Below are 25,044 nucleotides of genomic sequence, written 5' to 3'. Positions count from 1 at the left end.
CTGCCTCAAATTGTACCCTTTTATTAATCAGGATCGCAACCCCCCTCGTCTTAGAATCAAGCCCCGAATGAAAGACCTGACTGACCCAGCCCTTCCTTAACCTAACCTGGTTGCCATTTTCAGATGCATCTCCTGCAACAAGACTATGTCCGCCTTCAGAACCCGCAGATGCGCAAACACATGCGCCCTCTTCACTGGCCCGTTTAACCTTCTAACGTTCCAGGTGATCAGCCTGGTTGGGGGGCACTTCGCCCCCCCCCTTTGCCGATCAGCCAGCCCCTTTCCTTGGCCAGCCCCCCAGCCATGTGAAATTAAATGAAAATTAAATGAAAATCGCTTGTCACAAGTAGGCTTCAAATGAAGTTACTGTGAAAAGCCCCAAGTCGCCACATTCCGGCGCCTGTTTGGGGAGGCTGTTACGGTGTCGTACTTCCTCTGGCCCGCCCCCTGGCCGGCTCCACCCATGACCTCCTCACTGTTACCATGCCCAGTTTCCATCCCCGTCAGCAGAACAACTTCCCCCCCCCCCCCTAGCAACACCCTCCTATCACCTAACCCCTGCCCTAATCTAACTATATGGACACCCCCACCTCGACTCCCATTGACTAGCTGCACTCAGCTAGCCTGGGGCTCCCAGCCTCGGCTCCAGCCCGTCTCCCACCGATTGTTCCCAGTTCACCACTTCCCCAGATCAGCCCTACTTAAGTAAACACTCTATACAAGTCATAAACAACCCCCACAATAGCACAATTCAAGTTAAACAGGAAAAAAAAGAGATAAGAAATAACAGGCACTCTTCAGTCCTTCCCATACAGACACAGAAAAAAAATTGCACAAAGTTCCCCTGAAGCATCCATTTCAACCCAACCCTTTTAACTGTTTTGCTTCTATGTCTTATGGTATTATGGTCTTATGGTATTATGATTATCTGAAGAGGAGATATGCGCAGGGTGGGAAAGAAGGCCGACCAGAAGGGGGAAAAACGACTGGTACTGGTCTATACTGGAGTTCCATTTTAAGGTATACACGGTAAGAAGTCTTACAACACCAGGTTAAAGTCCAACAGGTTTGTTTCGATGTCACTAAGCTAGTGACATCGAAACAAACCTGTTGGACTTTAACCTGGTGTTGTAAGACTTCTTACTGTGCTCACCCCAGTCCAACGCCGACATCTCCACTTCAAGGTATACACGAGCAGTCTGTGGCAGTGCTAAGTTTTACTGTTTTGTTTCCTTCTAGGTTAGGGGATGGTGGCACTGGGTACCTTGCATTGCTCGTTTGGGGAGCCAGCAGCAGCCACGAGGGGCTGAGCGGCCGTCCTTCCGCGCAGTCCCCAGTTTGTGACCCTCCCCCTGGCAATGAGCACCATCAATGGGTCGAATGCGGTCCCTCTGTGCCGTCACGGCCTTGCCGCGCGCTCTGGGGGGGGGGGGGGGGTTCTCCGGTTCCTATTGGGCGCGACCGATTGTCAATCAGCAGCCATTGATCGGCTTCTTGGCCCGCGTCAGCGGTTCGCGCGACCCCGAGGCCGGTGGAGGCGGCATTAGCTTGGCGGGGGTTAGCGGGGAGGGGACCCGGAGCCGGCTGCGGAGATCGTGCCGTGAGGCATTGGTGTCGCGGTAAGTTATATCCCCGGGTGGCGCTCAGATAAAGTTCCGGGATGGACCCGTGAGCGACGGCTGGTGGAAGTCCGAATCTCAGAGGATGGGGAGCAAGTGGAGGGGCTCTCCTGATGGCGGAGTCTAGTCTGCCTGCTGGACGGTGCGGTGTGTCCTCTCCCCTGGGGCTGCCGAGGGTGAGATTGGACCGGTCCTGACACAGTGGGAGATTTGCTGATCGGTTAGCCGCGGTGTTTGCCTTTGCAGCTGGCGTTCGCGCGTTTAATTCACCCTCTCTTTTCCAGCAGAGCCCAGCCTCTTCCAGCGGAGAGCCCAGCTCGAAGAAGTCCATGTACCTCCCGCTGACTCGATCTCTGCCTCGCTCGTTCATGTTTCCCACCTCCTTCAGCTTGATTGAAACTTGGCCGTCGCCGGCTCTTGACTTTTTCCACGTGGATTTCAATCGAAATCCCACCCGTCAGGCTTCACACCCACCAATGGTTATGGATATCTCTTAAGATAATTTGACCTTCTTGTGGCCTCCAAGCCGAATGCCATGTTCCAGCTCTCTGTTTCAAAGCTGTCCCGGTCCGCAGTTGCATTTCATCCCCTGCTTCACTTTGGCGCTTTGCCTCATCAGGTGCTTTCACATGAAAGTGTCAGAAATGGCAAGCTTCAACAAAAGTTGGAAAACAACGCCCCTCTGAATCCTTCTTTATTTTCCTCTGACTCCTTGCCTTCTTAGAATCTCAGCTTTTGTTATTATAAGTTTTTGCTCTAAACTGTTTGACTCTGATTGACCAGTCCTTAGCGAAGGTTTTAGCTTCATCACCGTACGCATCCACTCAGTGAATTTTGGGCTTGGTGTGATGCTGAGTTTTTCCTCTTTCAATTTTAAGACCATAAGACATAGGAGCAGAATTAGGCCATTCTATGTTCTATTCGACCCATTGAGTCTGCTCCACCATTCAATCATGGCTGATATGTTCCTCACAGGGTTTTTTACACCTGGGTGATGGGCGAGTGGGATGGTGCAAGTTAGAATACGGTAGTAGAAAGTTTTGACTTAGCTTATGTTTGTGGAGGAGGTTTGGAGTTGGGAGATCAGTCTATTGAAATAGTCAATTCTGGAGATAACAAAAGCAGATAGTTTCAGCAGCAGCTAAGTTACAGCTAGAGCAGACACATAACAATGTTTCAGAAGTGGAGGATACGGGTCAGAAACTAAGCATAGGGTCAAATTGGACACCAAGGTTTTGAATCGTATGGTTCAGTATAGAACAACAGTCTGTGGAGTAGATGGGATCAGTGGCGAGGAATCGGAATTTGTGAAGGAGGGCTGCGACAATGGATTCACTCATTGCAATGTTCCATATAGACTCATCCAAGAATGGATGTTAGAAAAGCAATCTAACAGTCCTTTTCTGATTCTTTGCTGAGATGTGGGCTTCACTGGCAGGGGTAGCATTTGTTGTCCATTCCTAATTACCCATGTGAAGGTGGTGGAAAGACATTTTCTAGAACCGCTGCAGTCCATGTGGTAGGTAAAGCCACAGTGCTGTTGGCAAGAAATCCCAGTTTTTGACTCAGCGTTGAAGGATCGACAATATAGTTTCAAGTCAGGATCATGTGTGGTTTGAGAGGGGAACTTACAGGTGGTAGTGTTCTCATGTCTGCTGCCCTTGCCCTTCTAGGTGAGAGGCCATGGGTTTGGAAGGTGCTGGCGAAGAAACCTTGGCAAATTGCTTCAGTGCATCTTATGGATGGTATATAACTTCCAATGTGCATGGTGGTTAGGGAGTGAATTTTTAAAGTGGTGGATGGGTTGCCAATCACGCAGGGTTCTTCATCCTGGATGGTGTCAAGCTTCTCAAATGTTTCATCCAGGCAAGTGGAGAGTACTCCATATTACTCCTAACTTGTGCTTTGTAAATAGAGGACAGAATTTGCAGCCACAGTATTTATATAGCTTGTGTTGTTCAGTTTAATTTTGTATTCATGTCTTTAGACAGGAGTTTCCTTACTCTGCCCAGAAAGCCCCGCTCTCAGAATTTGTGTGTCACCTGGACCCGTCCATCTTGCCTTTTAGCCTATCGCACTCTTTTCACTGAAAACTGCTGGCATGACAATGCCCATCTCAATTTCTCTGCTCCTCTCACTCGCTCTAACCAGTCTCCCTTTGAACTTGATGCATTCTATTGTTTCAGGTCCAACCCCACATTGTCAATCAAACATGATGCAACGTCAGCAACGTGAAATGTTGGTTCTATTTTTTTCTCCAAGGATTTGCCTGACCCGGATATTTTCAGGATTTTGTGTGCTTATTTCAAGAGTTCCAACACCTGCTTGTCAATAAATGTGCTGACCAGAGTGGTGCTGTTATAATTGAGTAAACTGATCTCTCTGAGGTTGGATGCCAATTTTCGAATATCTCCATTCTCCAGCCACCACTGAACAACAAGACATTGTTTCCAAGACTGTCTCTGACCTCACATCATCTTTGGCGACTTTCCCCTCTACGCCTCTAACCTCACAGTTACTCGATCCTCGAACAACCTGCTTCTACCTTGTTCCCAAGATGCACATGCCACACTGCCCTGGTGGACCCACTGTTTCAGCATGTTCTTGCCCGACAGAACTGATTTTCGTTTGAATCACAGACCTATTTTTATCCTCCCTTGGCTCATCTATAATCTGCGATTCAGCTGACACTCTGGGCTGCTTCAACAATTTCCAACTTCCTGTTTCTTACTGTCTCCTTTTCATCAGGGATGTCAAATTGCTCAACGCCTTCATCCCCTACCAGGCCAGCCTGAGGGCCCTCTGAACAGAGGCTCAACTAGTGTCAATCCACCACCACCTCTATTTGGCTGAACTTGTTCTTCCATTGAATAACTTCACTCCTTCCAAATGAAAGATGTTGCTTTGGGAACTTTCATGCCTACCTTTTTTGTGGGCTATGTGGAACGTTCTTTATTGCAATCCTATGCAGGTTATCTTCCTCGCCTTTTTTTTCTGGTACATTGATGAATGCATCAGTGCTGTTTTCTGCTCTCATCCCAAAACAGAAAATTGAATAATCTTTGCCACGATTTCCATTCTTTCCTCTTTCACATGGTCCATCTTTGTCTCTTCCCTTTCCATTCTCAACTTCCCTGTATCCATTTCTGGGAAAAGGCTATTAGCCAATATCCATTATAAGCTTCTGCATCCACCTTGAGTACATCTCCTACCCTGTTTCCTGTAATAACTCTGTTCCGTTATCTTAGTTTCTTCATTTCTGTTCTGAAGATGCCACCTTCCAAACCAGTGGTTCTAATATGTCTTTGTTCCTCAACTGAGGTTTCTCTACCACTGTGGTTGAGAAGACCTCCAAAGGTGTCTGTTCCATTCCCCGCACTTCTACTCTCACCCCTTTCTCCCCCCTGCCAAAGGCCATGATGGCTTCCTCTTGTTCTTGCTATCCACACTGCTAGCCTTCACATTCAACAGTTCATCATCTGCCATTTGTGCTACCTTCATTGTTATGCGACCACTGACACATCACCACCCCGGCTTTTACAGAATGTCAAAGGGACTCTCCCTGGCCCACTGCTTAATCATCCTAAAACCCAGATTCTTCCCATGCTAGTGCAGGAGATGCATCATTTGCCTTTTTACCTAATTTATTGTTTGGGGCCTCCCACTCTTCTTCCAGTTGAAACAGTTCTTTCAATTCAGTGTCCTGTATTTTGAGCTTAAGAGACAACCTTCTCCACATTGGGTGGCCAAACGCAAATCAGGTGACCACATTGCAGAACACACCAGTTCAATCTGCGAGCTTGACCCTGAGCTTCTGGTCACCTGTCATTTAATTCTCTGCCTCACTTCTATTCTGCCCTCTCTGTTCTCAACCTGGTACACTTCTAATGAAGTTCAGTGTAAGCCTGAGGAACAGTATCCCATCTTTTGATTGGACACTCTACTTTCCCGATTGAATGTTGAGTTCAGCAATTTTAGATCATCAGCACTGCCCCCAATTTACTTTCAGACAGAGCCCTGGGCATTCTGCTATTCCCACTTGGAAACCTAATGGACCCAGCTTTTATTTCTATACTTATCCCTTTACCATCATGCCTTTTGATACTTAATCTGTCCTGCCTTCCGCTCTCTCAGCCTTCCCTTTTGTTCTCTTTCCTCACCCCATCCAAACCTATTTTTCTTACCTATGTACTTGCTTAAAACTTGTCGTATTTCTGACTTGAAAGATCATTAACCTGAAATACAAACTTTGTCTCTCACTTGACAAATGATGCCTGACCTGAGTATTTCCAGCATTTTCTGTATTTATTTTTGTTTTGCGCTAATTGTATAAGTCAACATGAGTTTAACTTTCTGGAAGATGCTTCACTTTGCTAGAAACCCTCTGTGGAATCATGAATCTCGATTTCCGTGGCAATTGGTTTTTGCCGTTTGTATGTTTATTCCGCTTAAGCTGAAGTAAGGTGACTGATCTGGTGATTGCTGCAAGAAGTGGATTTTTAGTGTCCATCCTGGCGATGGAACTCTAAGTAGGTCTGTGGAACTATTTTTCTGAAAGCATTGAATAAATGCAAGTCTTCTAACATTGGTTGGTAAGCAGAATCCAGATATACAAGACCGGCTGAAACATTTAATTCATTTACCTAAATAATGCAAAGGAGAGTAGGATATTGACGCGAGTAAATTAATGGAATCTCATAATTTTATAACTGGAGTTATGCTACATTAAATGCAAAACTGATCAACATGTGATATTCTGCATTGGCTTTCTCTGTGGAACCTCAGTTTGCTTTGTCACCAGAAGATACTGTTCTTTCTGTGCTGTGCTGATGAAAATAGAAATCTGCTCTACAGTTGCCTCTAGCGAGATTGGTTGCTCATTGGTTAGCCTTTGTCCGCTAACCCCTATATTAAATGAATCTCAGGTTACTATAGATATTCTAATAACTATTGTAAAGCTATCTAGCCGTTTTAAAATGACTAACATATAAAATGGAGCTATGCTGTCATTTCAAAATGTGATCCAAATTCTGGATGAACTTTTTAAGTTGCAGCTCTCGTGCTCTCTCTCTCAAATACTCACTGAATTGCCATTTTGGAGACAGACTCAAAGTTGGCAGGCTATCTTATGTAATGGAGTCCATTACCAGCCAACTCTGAATTTTATTTTGTAAAATTACCGCAAAAATTGATTCCATAGCATCGCCTTGCATTACTTCACACATTCTATTTCCCACTTTTAACCCATTTCCCCCATCTTATCAAAATTTTTTTGCAACTCCCTTAGGTCTTCTAATTAATTAACAGCTTATTCTATTTCAAAAATGATTTTAGATCATTGATCTAGACAGTGGACAGTAGTATCTATAGAACTGAACACTGGAGCACCAATACCATCTCCTGTATTCTCCCTTCTAACCCAGTTTGCTATCCTCCCCCTAATTCCATAGCCATTAACCTCTGTACTATTCTTTAATTCTTGGTCCCCTCTAGTTTCTCACATGCTGCACCTTGGTGGCACTGTCTGAAAGCATGACAGGTTCAACATGTATGTTTTAAAAAAAATATTTTAAAATTTTTGCATATATTGCAACAAAGCAAAAGAAAAACATAAAAGTCACCAGTGCAAGATACAGTCAACATCATAGCAAAGAAAACAAAAGGATATTCACGATTACCCCAGCACTAAGAGAGGATTACATTTGTACACTACAAACAGTCCAGGCCCAGGATAAAACAGACATCATAATTTTGTAGTCATATGTTCTAAGAGAGGACTTACAGCAACAGGTCCAAGTTATTCTCAGACCCAGGGCCTCCCAGAGAAAAAGAAAAAAAGCGAAGACCAGAGCTGTCTACCGGATCCAGATCCATAGCACACAGGAAGTGCCCAGCAACTAAAAGGGAATAAGCCACCTGACCACCAAGCAAATAACACCCTCCCTAATCAGCCAGAGCACAGAGATCCAACCACCTTCTACAATGTCAAAGCAAAACTTCACCTCGAGTAGCTCAGGGGGAAAGCAAGTGCAAAGTGAGGGATACTGCGGAAGGATCATTCTGGGGTCTCTCAGAAAAGAGAGAAAAAGAAAAAAAGAGCAAGAACCATCAGAACTAATTGCACGGGTGACAGAAAATTGGCAACCGACCCAGACGCTCAACTTCTCAAGCAACCAACTGATGCTGGTCAAGGAAGAGGAGAGCCAGCCATCCAAACAACAAGGGGGCACCACTCCTAACCAAGGAACAATATGTAGCATGTCTATGAGGCATAGCACCCAGCCCATCCCAAAATCTCCAGCCACCCGGATGCCAAACTCTGCACTTCCATGCTCCCTCCAATGGACCCTCGATCGATTAGAGAAGGATATGCAAGGGCAGCACTGTGGCGCAGTGGGTTAGCACTGTGGCCTCATGGCACCGAGGTCCCAGGTTCGATCCCGGCTCTGGGTCACTGTCTGTGTGGAGTTTGCACATTCTCCCCGTGTTTGCGTGGGTTTTGCCCCCACAACCCAAAACGATGTGCAGGATAAGTGGATTAGCCACGCTAAATTTCCCCTTAATTGGAAAAAATGAATTGGGTTTTCTTTTTTTTTTATAAATATTTTATTGAAAATTTTTGGTCAACCAACACAGTACATTGTGCATCCTTTACACAATATTATAACAACACAAATAACAATGACCTATTTTATAAACAAAAAATGAATAAATAATAAATAACAAAAATGAAAACTAACCCTAATTGGCAACTGCCTTATCACAAGTAACACTCTCCAAAAATATAATTTAACAGTCCAATATATAACTATCTGTCGCAACGACCTATACATATTATACAGTATATATTAACAACCCTGAGAGTCCTTCTGGTTCCTCCTCCTCCACTCCCCCCCCCCCCCCCCCCCCCCCCCCCGATCCTGGGCTGCTGCCTTCTTTTTTCCATTCCATCTATCTTTCTGCGAAGTATCCGACGAACGGTTGCCACCGCCTGGTGAACCCTTGAGCCGACCCCCTTAGAACGAACTTAATCCGCTCTAGCTTTATAAACCCTGCCATGTCATTTATCCAGGTCTCCACCCCCGGGGGCTTGGCTTCTTTCCACATTAGCAATATCCTGTGCCGGGCTACTAGGGATGCAAAGGCCAAAACATCGGCCTCTCTCGCCTCCTGCACTCCCGGCTCTTGTGCAACCTCAAATATAGCCAACCCCCAGCTTGGTTCGACCCGGACCCCCACTACTTTTGAAAGCACCTTTGTCACCCCCATCCAAAACCCCTGTAGTGCCGGGCATGACCAAAACATATGGGTATGATTCGCTGGGCTTCTCGAGCACCTCGCACACCTATCCTCCACCCCCAAAAATTTACTGAGCCGTGCTCCAGTCATATGCGCCCTGTGTAATACCTTAAACTGAACCAGGCTTAGCCTGGCACACGAGGACGACGAGTTTACCCTGCTTAGGGCATCTGCCCACAGCCCCTCCTCGATCTCCTCCCCCAGCTCTTCTTCCCATTTCCCTTTTAGTTCATCTACCATAGTCTCCCCTTCGTCCCTCATTTCCCTATATATATCTGACACCTTACCATCCCCCACCCATGTCTTTGAGATCACTCTGTCCTGCACCTCTTGTGTCGGGGGCTGCGGGAATTCCCTCACCTGTTGCCTCCCAAAAGCCCTCAGTTGCATATACCTGAATGCATTCCCTTGGGGCAACCCATATTTCTCGGTCAGCGCTCCCAGACTCGCGAACTTCCCATCCACAAACAGATCTTTCAGTTGCGTTATTCCTGCTCTTTGCCACATTCCATATCCCCCATCCATTCCCCCCGGGGCAAACCTATGGTTGTTTCTTATCGGGGACCCCCCCAAGGCTCCAGTCTTTCCCCTATGCCGTCTCCACTGTCCCCAAATCTTCAGTGTAGCCACCACCACCGGGCTTGTGGTGTAGTTCCTCGGTGAGAACGGCAATGGGGCTGTCACCATAGCCTGTAGGCTAGTCCCCCTACAGGACGCCCTCTCTAATCTCTTCCACGCCGCTCCCTCCTCCTCTCCCATCCCCTTACTCACCATTGAAATATTAGCGGCCCAATAATATTCACTTAGGCTCGGTAGTGCCAGCCCCCCCTATCCCTGCTACGCTGTAAGAATCCCTTCCTCACTCTCGGGGTCTTCCCGGCCCACACAAAACCCATGATGCTCTTTTCAATCCTTTTAAAAAAAGCCTTCGTGATCACCACCGGGAGGCACTGAAACACAAAGAGGAATCTCGGGAGGACCACCATCTTAACCGCCTGCACCCTCCCTGCCATTGACAGGGATACCATATCCCATCTCTTGAAATCCTCCTCCATTTGTTCCACCAACCGCGTTAAATTTAACCTATGCAATGTGCCCCAATTCTTGGCTATCTGGATCCCCAGGTAACGAAAGTCCCTTGTTACCTTCCTCAACGGTAGGTCCTCTATTTCTCTACTCTGCTCCCCTGGATGCACCACAAACAACTCACTTTTCCCCATGTTCAATTTATACCCTGAAAAATCCCCAAACTCCCCAAGTATCCGCATTATTTCTGGCATCCCCTCCGCCGGGTCTGCCACGTATAGTAGCAAATCGTCCGCATACAAAGATACCCGGTGCTCTTCTCCTCCTCTAAGTACTCCCCTCCACTTCTTGGAACCCCTCAACGCTATCACCAGGGGCTCAATCGCCAGTGCAAACAATAATGGGGACAGAGGGCATCCCTGCCTTGTCCCTCTATGGAGCCGAAAATATGCAGATCCCCGTCCATTCGTGACCACGCTCGCCACTGGGGCCCGATACAACAGCTGCACCCATCTAACATACCTCTCTCCAAAACCAAATCTCCTCAACACCTCCCACAAATAATCCCACTCCACTCTATCAAATGCTTTCTCGGCATCCATCGCCACTACTATCTCCGTTTCTCCCTCTGGTGGGGCCATCATCATTACCCCTAACAGCCTCCGTATATTCGTGTTCAGCTGTCTCCCCTTCACAAACCCAGTTTGGTCCTCGTGGACCACCCCCGGGACACATTCCTCTATTCTCATTGCCATTACCTTGGCCAGGATCTTGGCATCTACATTTAGGAGGGAAATAGGTCTATAGGACCCGCATTGTAGCGGGCCCTTTTCCTTTAAGAGCAGCGATATCGTTGCTTCAGACATAGTCGGGGGCAGTTGTCCCCTTTCCTTTGCCTCATTAAAGGTCCTCGTCAATACCGGGGCGAGCAAGTCCACATATTTTCTATAGAATTCGACTGGGAATCCATCCGGTCCCGGGGCCTTTCCCGCCTGCATGCTCCTAATTCCTTTCACCACTTCTTCTACCTCGATCTGTGCTCCCAGTCCCACCCTTTCCTGCTCTTCCACCTTGGGAAATTTCAGCCGATCCAAGAAGCCCATCATTCTCTCCCTCCCATCCGGGGGTTGAGCTTCATATAATTTTTTATAAAATGTCTTGAACACTCCATTCACTCTCTCCGCTCCCCGCTCCATCTCTCCTTCCTCATCCCTCACTCCCCCTATTTCCCTCGCTGCTCCCCTTTTCCTCAATTGGTGTGCCAGCAACCTGCTCGCCTTCTCTCCATATTCGTACTGTACACCCTGTGCCTTCCTCCATTGTGCCTCTGCAGTGCCCGTAGTCAGCAAGTCAAATTCTACATGTAGCCTTTGCCTTTCCCTGTACAGTCCCTCCTCCGGTGCTTCCGCATATTGTCTGTCCACCCTCAAAAGTTCTTGCAGCAACCGCTCCCGTTCCTTACTCTCCTGCTTCCCTTTATGTGCCCTTATTGATATCAGCTCCCCTCTAACCACCGCCTTCAACGCCTCCCAGACCACTCCCACCTGGACCTCCCCATTATCATTGAGTTCCAAGTACTTTTCAATGCACCCCCTCACCCTTAGACACCCCCCCTCATCTGCCATTAGTCCCATGTCCATTCTCCAGGGTGGGCGCCCTCCTGTTTCCTCCCCTATCTCCAAGTCTACCCAGTGTGGAGCGTGATCCGAAATGGCTATAGCCGTATACTCCGTTCCCCTCACCTTCGGGATCAACGCCCTTCCCAGCACAAAAAAGTCTATTCGCGAGTAGACTTTATGGACATAGGAGAAAAACGAGAACTCCTTACTCCTAGGTCTGCTAAATCTCCACGGGTCTACACCTCCCATCTGCTCCATAAAATCTTTAAGTACCTTGGCTGCTGCCGGCCTCCTTCCAGTCCTGGACTTCGACCTATCCAGCCCTGGTTCCAACACCGTATTAAAATCTCCCCCCATTATCAGCTTTCCCATCTCTAGGTCCGGAATGCGTCCTAGCATCCGCCTCATAAAATTGGCATCATCCCAGTTCGGGGCATATACGTTTACCAAAACCACCGTCTCCCCCTGTAGTTTGCCACTCACCATCACGTATCTGCCCCGTTATCCGCCACTATAGTCTTTGCCTCGAACATTACCTGCTTCCCCACTAATATAGCCACCCCCCTGTTTTTCGCATCTAGCCCCGAATGGAACACCTGCCCCACCCATCCTTTGCGTAGCCTAACCTGGTCTATCAGTTTCAGGTGCGTTTCCTGTAACATAACCACATCTGCCTTAAGTTTCTTAAGGTGTGCGAGTACCCGTGCCCTCTTTATCGGCCCGTTCAGCCCTCTCACGTTCCACGTGATCAGCCGGGTTGGGGGGCTTCCTACCCCCCCCTTGTCGATTAGCCATCCCCTTTTTCCAGCTCCTCACCCGGTTCCCACGCAGCTGTATCTCCCCCAGGCGGTGCCCCCCCCGCCCATCCCCTCCCATACCAGCTCCCCCCTTTCCCCAGCAGCAGCAACCCAGTAATTCCCCCCTCCCACCACCCCCCGCTAGATCCCCCGCTAGCGTAATTACTCCCCCCATGTTGCTCCCAGAAGTCAGCAAACTCTGGCCGACCTCGGCTTCCCCCCGTGACCTCGGCTCGCACCGTGCGACGCCCCCTCCTTCCTGCTTCTCTATTCCCGCCATGATTATCATAGCACGGGAACCAAGCCCGCGCTTCTCCCTTGGCCCCGCCCCCAATGGCCAACGCCCCATCTCCTCCACCTCCCCTCCTCCCCCCATCACCACCTGTGGAAGAGAGAAAAGTTACCACATCGCAGGATTAGTACATAAAACTCCTCTTTCCCCCCTCTTCGCCCCCCACATTCGCCCCACCACTTTGTTCAAACGTTCTTTTTAATAACCCGCTCATTCCAGTTTTTCTTCCACAATAAAAGTCCATGCTTCATCCGCCGTCTCAAAGTAGTGGTGCCTCCCTCGATATGTAACCCACAGTCTTGCCGGTTGCAGCATTCCAAATTTTATCTTCTTTTTTTGAAGCACCGCCTTGGCCCGATTAAAGCTCGCCCTCCTTCTCGCCACCTCCGCACTCCAGTCTTGATAAACGCGGATCACCGCGTTCTCCCATTTACTGCTCCGAGTTTTCTTTGCCCATCTAAGGACCATTTCTCTATCCTTAAAACGGAGGAATCTCACCACTATGGCTCTGGGAATTTCTCCTGCTCTCGGTCCTCGCGCCATCACTCGGTATGCTCCCTCCACCTCCAACGGACCCGCCGGGGCCTCCGCTCCCATTAACGAGTGCAGCATCGTGCTCACATATGCCCCGACGTCTGCTTCCTCCGCACCTTCAGGAAGACCAAGAATCCTCAGGTTGTTCCTCCTTGCATTGTTCTCCAGTGCCTCCAACCTTTCCACACATCGTTTCTGATGTGCCTCATGCATCTCCGTCTTCACCACCAGGCCCTGTATGTCGTCCTCGTTCTCGGCTGCCTTTGCCTTCACGACCCGAAGCTCCCGCTCCTGGGTCTTTTGTTCTTCCTTTCGCCCTTCGATCGCCTGTAGTATCGGGGCCAACAGCTCTTTCTTCTTTTCCTTTTTGAGCTCTTCCACACAGCATTTCAAGAACTCTTGTTGTTCAGGGCCCCATGTTAAACTGCCACCTTCCGACGCCATCTTGGTTTTTGCTTGCCTTCCTTGCCGCTGTTCTAAAGGATCCACTGTAATCCGGCCACTTTCTCCTCCTTTTTTCATCCGTATGCAGGGGGGATTCCCTTCTGGTTTACCGCACGGTGTTTTTAGCCGTCAAAATTGCCGTTGGGGCTCCTATCAAGAGCTCCGTTTCACCGGGAGCTGCCGAAACGTGCGACTCAGCTGGTCATCGCCGCACCCGGAAGTCCTGAATTGGGTATTCTAAATTTATTTTTAAAAAGAGAAGGATATGCAAGCCCGCCCTCATTCCTAATCCTCAACCATGGAAACCACCTCCTCGACAGCCTGCTCCAAAAGTGGAGCAGACTCTCTTAGTTCCAATATCTTGAAAACAGCCAAAGAGAGAGACCCTACTCGGACAAAAGACAAACTTGACCCAGAGGAAATGAGTCGAACAGAACCCAGTCCCCCCCAGGAAAACCAGAAGTCTGCCCGGGCCGAAGAAGGATAAAAGCACGGATTCTCAAACAAAAAAACCAACAGAAAGAAGAAATGCCGAAAACTGATTAGCTCTAACTGAGGGGACAATCCTCAACCACAGCGAGGACGAACTAACCAAACCAACCCCTACCTTCCACCCCTCACCCGGTCAGACTCTGCTCATCCTCCCTCCAAACAAGACAACAAGGAACACTCCCTCCGCACAACAAGGATATTTCGAACATTATAGGTGCCAATACATTTAGGATTGAAACTGCACAAATCCTGCATTCAACGTTTGTCTTGGACTTGCTAATAATAATCTTTATTTGTGTCACAAGTAGGCTTACATTAACACTGCAATGAATTTACTATGAAAATCCCCTAGTCGTCACACTACGGCGCCTGTTCGGGTACACCGAGGGAGAATTAAGAATGTCCAATTCACGTCTTTTCGGGACTTGTGGGAGGAAACCCGAGGGGGAAACCCACGCAGACATGGGGAGAACGTGCAGACTCCACACAGACAGTGACCCAAGCTGGGTCCCTGGTGCTGTGAAGCAACTGTGCTAACTACTGTGCTACCGTGCCGCCCAATCATGATAACCAATGGTACAGGCCATCACACCCATGCTACACAATTCCCTGCAGGGAAAGAAAACGACAACATCAAGCCAAAAACAACATGATGAACAGGGAGCAATGTCCAGGATAACAACTGAGTTGTAGGGCAGTTCCCTGATGCACAGAGAAAGCAAAGGCCAAGGATAAAACCGGATCGACGAGCACTCTTCAGGATGGGTTGTTCAAGAATTCCAACGATTGAAACACGAGACGCCAATACTTCCACCATGCCGTCTCACCAACACCCAGGCGGTCTACAGCCTAGGCCTCAGCCGGCGGGATGACTCTGGTAGTTCAACCGTCTCTTAACACCTCACCACGAGCATCCAGAACAGGATCAATGATTGGCAGATCAAATTGACTCCGGGCCTCGAAAACAGGATATATTTTGCTCCATTGAATCTGATATAATGCACCCAACCTCCAAATCAAGGTCACCGAGACATGGCAACCAATTCTCAAACTCACTTGGGAATTCTTCCAACGCCTCGCATCAGGGTTTAGCGGTGTACCCCTCCCAGTCCTCTGCCCTCTCTTCTGGATCCGTCAAGGTGGATGCAGCAGGATCTCGACCATACAGAGGTGGTCCCTCATTAGAGACAGTGCTCTCTCTATTGCAAAAGCATCTTTGTGTGCCTCCATTGCCTCCACAAAAGTATTACACAACTCTTGGAATTGAGCCCTGACGACCTGTACCGCAGAGTCAGGAATTTCAGCCAGAGCAACAGCTTCGTTGGCAGCCATCATCCGTCAATACACACACCACCGCCAGGGCGGGGTGTCACTGAAAGTAGGGCCCCACTCCAGCCACTACGAATAAATAAGCATTTAAGTATTTTATCTCGGCTCTTTCATGTAGAGACACCAGCCAAACACTTCTCGGGACATCGCACAAGCTATGTACACCAAGAAAAAACAAATACAAAATGTGCACCAGGATGAAAAGACAGACTAAAAGATGAGCAGAGCCAGAGGTTGCGAAAATGCAGCGCTCCCGTGCTCACATCTCATGACCCCCTCCCCTCAATATGCATGTTGTATGTATGTTGATGGTACCCAGCTGTACTTTTGACCACTCCTTTGCTCTTGTGTTGTCTCGCTGTTGGACCTATTTCAGACACTTATCTGGATGACTCTTAGTCCCAGATTATTTATGAAGATGTTAAACAAGAGAGACCCCAAAAGACAACTATTGAATATGACCAGGCTAACAAACAGTTTCTATGCCATTATTCTCTGTGTTCACCGATTACACTGGTGACCACCTAATCTGTTTTGTAGTGTTGGATGAAGATATTTGTACGTCAGGACACTGAGCACTGAATCTTTTATGCTCACTTGAATGAGTCGGCAGATTTTAGCATCAAATTTGAAAACCGCATTTCCAATAATGCACTGAAGTATCAGCTGAAGTTAAGTGCTCAAGTTGTAGGTAGAGCATGAACTCTCGACCACATACAAACAAAGAGCACTGGCCATTTGGCACTTCAGGTCTGCTCCGCCAATCCATAGGCTCTTTTCCGATCTGATGGTAACCTCCAATCTGCATCCTGCCCACCCCTGATAACCTTTCACCCCCTTGCTCACCAAGAATCGATCCACCTCTGCCTTAAAAATATTCAAGACTCTGCTTTCACACCTTTTCAGGAAGAGAGTTCCAAATTATTATCTTCCACGTGAGTTCACTTCAGCCATTATCACAGCGGTCTACATCCCACCCCAGGCAGTAGTGAGGAAGGCGCTGGACGAACTATACACAGTAATAAACAACTACGAAACAGAACACCCGGAGGCCTTGTTCATCGTGGCCGGAGACTTCAACAAGGCCAACCTCGAGTGAACTGTCAAAATTCCACCGGCACATCTCCTGTCGCACCAGGGGCGACAACACTCTTGACCACTGCTACTCAAAAATCAAGGGCGCCTACTGTTCCATCCCCCGACCGCACTTTGGGAAATCAGACCATAAGATGGTGCTCCTTCTCCCGGCATACAAGCAGAAACTCAAGCGGGAGAATCCAGCTAAGAAGGTTGTGCAGTGCTGGTCCGAGGAGACAGAAGAGCTCTTGCGTGACTGCTTAGAGACAGTGGACTGGTCCATATTTAAGAACTCAGCGACCAACTTCACAGACTTCATCAGCAAATGTGTGGACGACTGCGTGCCAAAGAAAGCAGTACGTGCGTTCCCCAACCGGAAACCATGGCTCAATCGCGAGGTTGACTCCCTACTGAAGGATAGATCTGAGGCGTTCAAGGCAGACGACCCTGACCTATACAAGAAATCCAGGTACGAACTCCGCAAAGCCATCTGGAATGCCAAGAGAGAATATCAAACCAAGCTAGAGTCACAGACAGACTCTCGGCGGTTGTGGCAAGGACTAAACAACATAACGGGCTACAAAGCGAAGCCGAACAGTATCTCTGGCAGCAGCGCACCCCTCCCCGATGAACTCAATGCATTCTATGCTCGGTTCGAGCAGGTAACCAACAATCCGCTGGCGAGTGCCCCAGCAGCCCATAATTCACCCATACCCACCATCACGGCTTCCGAAGTCAGATTGGCCTTCCTAAAAGTGAACCCTCGGAAGGCGATGGGTCCAGACGGGATCCCTGGTCGTGCACTCGGAGCCTGTGCGGACCAGCTGGCAGAGGTATTCACGGACATCTTTAACCTGTCCCTACTCCACTCCGAGGTCCCCACCTGCTTCAAGAAGACCACCATCATACCGGTACCAAAGAAGAACCAGGCAACGTGCCTCAATGACTACCGACCAGCGGCCCTGACTTCAGTCGTAATGAAGTGCTTCGAGAGGTTGATCATGAAGCGCATCACCTCCATACTCCCAGAACGCCTTGATCCACTGCAATTCGCATACCGCTGCAACCGGTCCACATCAGACACCATTTCCCTGGCCCTACACTCATCCCTAGAGCATCTTGAAAACAAGGACTCCTACATTAGACTCCTATTTATTTTATTTTATTTTTAAAAATATATTTTATTCAAATTTTTTTTCGGTCAAACAAGAACAGTACAGGATTTTTCCCTTTTTACAACTTTAAAACAATATAAATAATACTGACCGTTTTTTTTAAACAAATAAATAATATGTTAACTAAACGGCAACTGCCAACAACAAAATAATAACTCTCCAAGACAGTAAAGTCCCACACGCCAGTATAAATAACTAATATACAAACAACTATAGGAAACCCCTGAGGGCCCGCATGGCCCCCCCCCCACCCCCTCCCCGGGTTGCTGCTGCTACCTTCTCCATTTCCCTTATCGTTCTGCGAGGTAGTCAAGGAACGGTTGCCACCGCCTGGTGAACCCTTGAGCCGAACCTCTTAGTGCGTACTTTATCCGCTCCAATTTTATAAACCCTGCCATGTCGTTTATCCAGGCCTCCACGCCCGGGGATTTCGCTTCTTTCCACATAAGTAGAATCCTTCGCCGGGCTACTAGGGACGCAAAGGCCAAAACATTGGCCTCTCTCGCCTCCTGCACTCCCGGCTCATCTGCAACCCCAAATATAGCCAACCCCCAGCCTGGTTCGACCCGGACCCCCACCACCTTTGAAATCACTTTTGCCACACCCACCCAGAACCCATGCAATACCGGACATGACCAAAACATGTGGGTGTGGTTCGCCGGGCTTCCCGCGCATCTCCCGCACCTATCCTCCACTCCAAAAAATCTACTCAGCCTTGCTCCCGTCATATACGCCCTGTGTAGAACCTTGAGTTGTATCAGGCTGAGCCTGGCACACGAGGACAAAGAGTTTATCCTACTTAGGGCATCTGCCCACAGCCCCTCCTCAATCTCTTCCCCCAGCTCCTCCTCCCATTTTCCCTTCAGCTCCTCAACCATCGTCTCCCCCTCGTCTCTCATTTCCCTATATATATCTGACACCCTACCATCACCCACCCATGCCACCAAAATCACTCTGTCCTGGATCTCTTGCGTCGGGAGCTGCGGAAATTCCCTCACCTGTTGCCTCGCAAATGCCCTCACTTGCATATAGGGAAATGCATTCCCAGGTGGCAACCCATATTTTTCTGTCAGTGCTCCCAGACTCGCGAACGTCCCGTCTAAGAACAAGTCCTTCAATTTCTCAATTCCTGCTCGCTGCCAAGATTTAAATCTCCCATCTATCCTTCCCGGGACGAACCTATGGTTGTTCCTTATCGGGGACCACACTGAGGCACCCGTCACTCCCTTATGTCGTCTCCACTGCCCCCAAATTTTCAGTGTTGCCACCACCACTGGACTTGTGGTGTACTTTTTCGGGGAGAACGGTAAAGGCTGATGCGTGCAGGCAGGTTCCCCTACAGGACGCCATCTCTAGTCTTTTCCACGCCGCTCCCTCCCCTTCCCCCATCCACTTGCATACCATTGATATATTGGCGGCCCAATAATAGTCGCTTAAGCCAGTCCCCCCCTATCCCTGCTACGCTGCAGAAACCCCCTCTTCACTCTTGGGGTCTTCCCAGCCCACACAAAGCTCATAACGCTCTTATCCACTTTTTTGAAAACAGCCTTGGTAATCATCACAGGGAGGCACTGGAACACAAAAAGAAATCGCGGAAGGACCACCATTTTGACCGCCTGCACCCTGCCCGCCAGTGACAGGGGCACCATGTCCCATCTCCTAAAATCCTCTTCCATCTGCTCCACCAATCTTCCTAAATTAAGCTTATGCAAGGTTCCCCAGTTCCTGGCTATCTGGATCCCTAGGTACCGAAAATCCCTTGTTACTCTCCTCAGCGGCAAATCATCTATTCCCCTGCTCTGTTCCCCAGGGTGCATCACAAACAGCTCACTCTTCCCCATATTCAGTTTATATCCTGAAAATTCCCCAAACTCCCTGAGTGTCTGCATTATCTCGGGCATCCCCTCCACTGGGTCCGCGACATACAACAGCAAGTCACCCGCGTATAATGACACCCGGTGCTCTTCTCCTCCCCTAAGTACTCCCCTCCACTTCCTAGAGCCCCTCAGCGCTATGGCCAGTGGCTCAATTGCCAACGCAAACAGTATCGGGGACAGGGGACACCCCTGTGTTGCCCCTCTATATAGACGGAAATAGTCAGATCTCTGCCTGTTTGTGATCACACTTGCCACCCGGACACTATATAAAAGCTGAACCCACCCAATAAACCCCTCTCCAAATCCAAATCTCCTCAACACTTCCCACAGGTAATCCCACTCCACTCTATCAAATGGTTTCTCAGCGTCCATCGCCACCACTATCTCCGCCTCTCCCTCCGGCGGGGACATCATCATCACACCTAGCAGCCTCCGTATATTAGTGTTCACCTGTCTCCCCTTAACAAACCCAGTTTGATCCTCGTGAACCACCCCTGGAACATAATCCTCTATCCTCGTCGCCATCACCTTGGCCAAGAGCTTGGCATCTACATTCAGAAGGGAGATAGGCCTGTAAGACCCGCACTGCAGCGGGTCTTTGTCCCTCTTCAGGAGCAACGATATCGTCGCCTCCGACATCGTTGGGGGCAACGTCCCCCCTTCCCTGGCCTCGTTAAAAGTTCTCGTCAGAAGCGGGGCTAGTAGGTCCATGTATTTCCTATAAAATTCCACCGGGAACACATCTGGTCCCGGGGCCTTCCCTGCCTGCATGCTCCCAATCCCTTTTACCACCTCCACCTCAATCTGTGCTCCCAATCCTGTCCTCTCCTGCTCCTCCACCTTCGGGAATTCCAGCTGATCCAGGAAGTGCATCATTCCCTCCTTCCCTTCCGGGGGTTGAGCCTTATACAGCCTCTCAAAAAATGCCTTAAACACCCCGTTCACCCTCTCTGCTCCCCGTTCCATCTCACCCTCCTCGTCCCTCACCCCACCTATCTCCCTCGCCGCCCCGCTCTTCCTCAATTGTTGGGCCAGTAACCGGCTCGCCTTCTCTCCGCACTCATACTGTACTCCCTGTGCCTTCCTCCATTGTGCCTCTGCCCTGCCCGTGGTCAGCAAGTCAAATTCCGTATGCAACCTTTGTCTTTCCCTGTACAGTCCCTCATCCGGAGCCTCTGCATATTGCCTATCCACCCTCAAAATTTCTCTCAACAATCGCTCCCTCTCTTTACTCTCTTGTTTCCCCTTATGGGCCTTTATGGAAATCAGTTCCCCTCTGACCACCGCCTTCAGTGCCTCCCAGACCACTCCCACCTGAACCTCTCCATCATCGTTAATCTCCAGGTACCTTTCGATACATCCCCTCACCCTTACACACACACCCTCATCCGCCAACAGTCCCATATCTAATCTCCAGAGTGGGTGCCGTTCCTTTTCCTCTCCTACTACCAGATCTACCCAATGTGGGGCATGGTCCGAGATGGCTATGGCCGAATACGCCGTCCCTGTCACCTTCGGGATCAGTGCCCTTCCCAGGACAAAGAAGTCTATCTGAGAATACACCTTGTGGACATGGGAGAAGAAGGAAAACTCCCTACTCCTGGGCCTAGTGAATCTCCAGGGGTCTACTCCTCCCATCTGCTCCATGAAGTCCTTCAGCACCTTGGCCGCTGCCGGCCTCCTCCCGGTCCTAGACCTGGACCGGTCCAGCCCTGGATCCTGCACCTTGTTGAAATCTCCCCCCATTACCAACTTTCCCGCCTCCAGGTCCGGGATACGCCCCAGCATACGCTTCATGAAGTTTGCATCATCCCAGTTCGGGGCATATACGTTCACCAGAACCACTGCTTCCCCTTGTAATCTGCCACTCACCATCACGTATCTACCCCCACTGTCCGCTACTATGGTCCTCGCCTCAAACACTACCCGTTTCCCCACTAATATAGCCACCCCTCTACTTTTCGCATCCAAGCCCGAATGAAATACCTGTCCCACCCATCCTTTACGTAATCTGACCTGATCCGCCAGCTTCAGATGCGTCTCCTGTAGCATGACCACATCTGCCTTTAATTTCTTTAGGTGCGCGAGTACCCTTGCCCTCTTAATCGGCCCATTCAGCCCTCCCACATTCCACGTGATCAACCGGGTCGGGGGGCTCTTTACCCCCCCCCCCATGTCGACTAGCTATCCCCTTTTTTAGACCAGCTTCTCACCTGGTTCCCATGCTCCCGTTTGTCCCCCTGACGGTGTCCTCCCGTCCCGACCACCCCGCCCCATAACAGCTCCCCCTTTCCCTTAGCAGCAGCAACCCAGTTAACCCCCCCTCCGCTAGATCCCTTTCTAGCGTATTTGCTCCCCCCATGTTACTCCCAGAAGTCAGCAAACTCTGGCTGACCTCGGCTTCCCCCGTTTATCCGTGGCCCCCCATTGTGTAAGGCCCCCTCCTTCCTGCGCTCCCTTTCCCGCCGCAATTACCATAGCGCGGGGACAAAACCCGCGTTCCCCACTCGGCCCCGCCCCTAATGGCGCAGCTCCCTCCTTCCCCCTCTCCTTCCCCACCGGCGCCCACAGTTCACCATACCCCCCCCCCCCCCCCCCCCCCCCAATGAGGGGAATAGAGAAAATTTCCTTCCCCCTTCCCCGTCCCATACAATCCCCCCACTACTTTATTACAGAAACTCTTTCTCTCTCCAGTCTAGTCCAACTTCTCCTCTACAATAAATGTCCACGCCTCTTCTGCCGTCTCGAAGTAGTGATGTTTCCCTTGGTGTGTAACCCACAGTCCCGCTGGCTGCAGCATTCCAAATTTAACTTTCTATGTAGCACCGCCTTGGCCCGATTGAAACTCGCCCTCCTTCTCGCCACCTCCGCACTCCAATCCTGGTACACTCGGATCACCGCATTCTCCCACCTGCAGCTCCGTGTCTTTTTCGCCCATCTCAGGACCATCTCCCTGTCCTTATAGCGGTGAAACCTCACCACTATGGCTCGAGGTATTTCTCCTGCCTTTGGTCTTCGCGCAAGGACTCGATATGCTCCCTCCACTTCCAAGGGGCCCGTCGGGGCCTCCGGTCCCATTAACGAGTGAAGCAATGTGCTCACATATGCCCCGACGTCCGCCCCCACTGCACCTTCGGGAAGACCCAAAACTCTTAAGTTCTTCCTCCTCGAGTTATTCTCCAGGGCTTCCAGCCTCTCTACACACCTTTTATGCAGTGCCTCGTGCGTCTCTGTCTTCACCACCAGGCCCTGTATTTCATCCTCATTCTCAGCAGCCTTTGCCTTCACATCACGAAGCTCCAACTCCTGGGTCTTCTGTGCCTCCTTTAGCCCTTCAATCGCCTGTAGAATCGGGGCCAACACCTCCTTCTTCAGCTCCTCCACACAGCGCCGCAGGAACTCTTGCTGTTCCGGGCCCCACACCGAACGGCCTCCTTCCGCCACCATCTTGCTTCGTGCTTCCCTTCCTTGCCGCTGCTCCTGAGGATCCTCTGCAATCCAGCCACTACTCTCTTCTTTCTCCATATATATCCGGGGGGATTCCCTTCTATTTCACCGCACAATGGTTTTAGCCGTCAAAAATTACCATTGGGGCTCCTACTAAGAGCCCAAAAGTCCGTTCCAACGGGAGGTGCCGAAACGTGCGACTCAGCTGGTCATCGCCGCACCCGGAAGTCAGACTCCTATTTATTGACTACAGCTCCGCCTTCAACACCATAATCCCAGCCAAGCTCATATCAAAGCTCCAAAACCTAGGACTTGGCTCCCCACTCTGCAACTGGATCCTCGATTTTCTGACCAACAGACCACAAGCAGTAAGAATGAACAACAACACCTCCTCCACAATAGTCCTCAACACCGGCACCCCGCAAGGCTGCGTACTTAGCCCCCTACTCTACTCCCTGTACACACACGACTGCGTGGCAAAACTTGGTTCCAACTCCATCTACAAGTTTGCTGACGATACGACCATAGTGGGCCGGATCTCGAATAACGATGAGTCCGAATACAGGAGGGAGATAGAGAACCTAGTGGGGTGGTGTAGCGACAACAATCTCTCCCTCAATGCCAGCAAAACTAAAGAGCTGGTAATTGACTTCAGGAAGCAAAGTACTGTCAGCATCAATGGGGCCGAGGTGGAGATGGTTAGCAGTTTCAAATTCCTAGGGGTGCACATCTCCAAAAATCTGTCCTGGTCCACCCACGTCGACGCTACCACCAAGAAAGCACAACAGCGCCTATACTTCCTCAGGAAACTAAGGAAATTCGGCATGTCCACATTGACTCTTACCAACTTTTACAGATGCACCATAGAAAGCATCCTATCAGGCTGCATCACAGCCTGGTATGGCAACTGCTCGGCCCAGAACCGCAAGAAACAGAGAGTCGTGAACACCGCCCAGTCCATCACACAAACCTGCCTCCCATCCATTGACTCCATCTACACCTCCTGCTGCCTGGGGAAAGCGGGCAGTATAATCAAAGATACCTCCTACCCAGCTTACTCACTCTTCCAACTTCTTCCATCGGGCAGGAGATACAGAAGTCTGAGAACACGCATGAACAGACTCAAAAACAGCTTCTTCCCCAGTGTCACCAGACTCCTAAATGACCCTCTTATGGACTGATTTCATTAACACTACACCCTGTATGCTTCATCCGATGCCAGTGCTTATGTAGTTACATTGTATATGTTGTGTTGCCCTATTATGTATTTTCTTTTATTCCTTTTTCTTCTCATGTACTTAATGATCTGTTGAGCTGCTCGCAGAAAAATACTTTTCACTGTACCCCGGTACACGTGACAATAAACAAATCCAATCCAAAGACTCACGACCCTCGGAGAGAACATTTTGTCTCATCTCCATATTAAATGGACGGCCCCTTATTTTTAAACAGTGATCCCACAAGAGGAAATATCCTTCCTATCAAAACCCCTCAGGATCTTGTATGTTTCAATCAAGTCATCTTTTATTCTTCTAAACTAGAGCAGATACAAGTCCAGCCTGTCCAACCTTCATAACAGAACCTGCTCATTCCATGCATTAGTCTGGTAAACCTTCTCTGAACTGCTACCAATGCATACATCCTTCCTTAAATAAGGTGACATATACTGTACACCAGTGGTGGGCAACTTGAGACCTGGGGGCCACATGTGGCCCATCTGGATTGTGATTGCGGCCCACGAGACATTTTGTTGACCGTTGTCCATTCACAGGGTTGCCACATTCCGCTGATTTCCATCCATGTAGTTTTTTCCCTACTGGTATGCTTAAAGTGATATGCACGTAAAGTAAAGAACATGCTGATTGCACACAACATTGATGGTGAGAGCATGTGCTCCCTGTGCTTCCAAGGTATTTATTTTGTTTTTATCATTTGAAGTTGATAGTTCTATTAATAAATAAATGAATTAAGCATTTTCTATAATTCATGAAATATTTAGTAAATTTATTTAATCTCA

The 25,044-nt window shown here is 49.3% G+C and overlaps 1 protein-coding gene across 2 annotated transcripts in view; it reads left to right on the top strand.

Annotated features, from left to right (window-relative positions):
* The first annotated feature begins 1,459 nt into the window (after positions 1 to 1,459).
* The window catches only part of me2 (malic enzyme 2, NAD(+)-dependent, mitochondrial), a 171,058-nt gene continuing 147,473 nt past the window's right edge, over positions 1,460 to 25,044 (top strand). For both annotated transcript variants that reach the window (XM_072497417.1, XM_072497416.1), the window contains exon 1: positions 1,460 to 1,619. The gene's annotated coding sequence lies outside the window, so the exon portion shown is untranslated. The remainder of the gene's footprint in view (positions 1,620 to 25,044) is intronic.

Source organism: Scyliorhinus torazame, chromosome 3 (genome assembly GCF_047496885.1).
Source record: "Scyliorhinus torazame isolate Kashiwa2021f chromosome 3, sScyTor2.1, whole genome shotgun sequence".
Classification (NCBI taxonomy): Eukaryota; Metazoa; Chordata; class Chondrichthyes; order Carcharhiniformes; family Scyliorhinidae; genus Scyliorhinus; species Scyliorhinus torazame.
The sequence above is the reverse complement of the archived record's forward strand: the minus strand, read 5'-3'. Positions and strand labels throughout refer to the sequence as shown.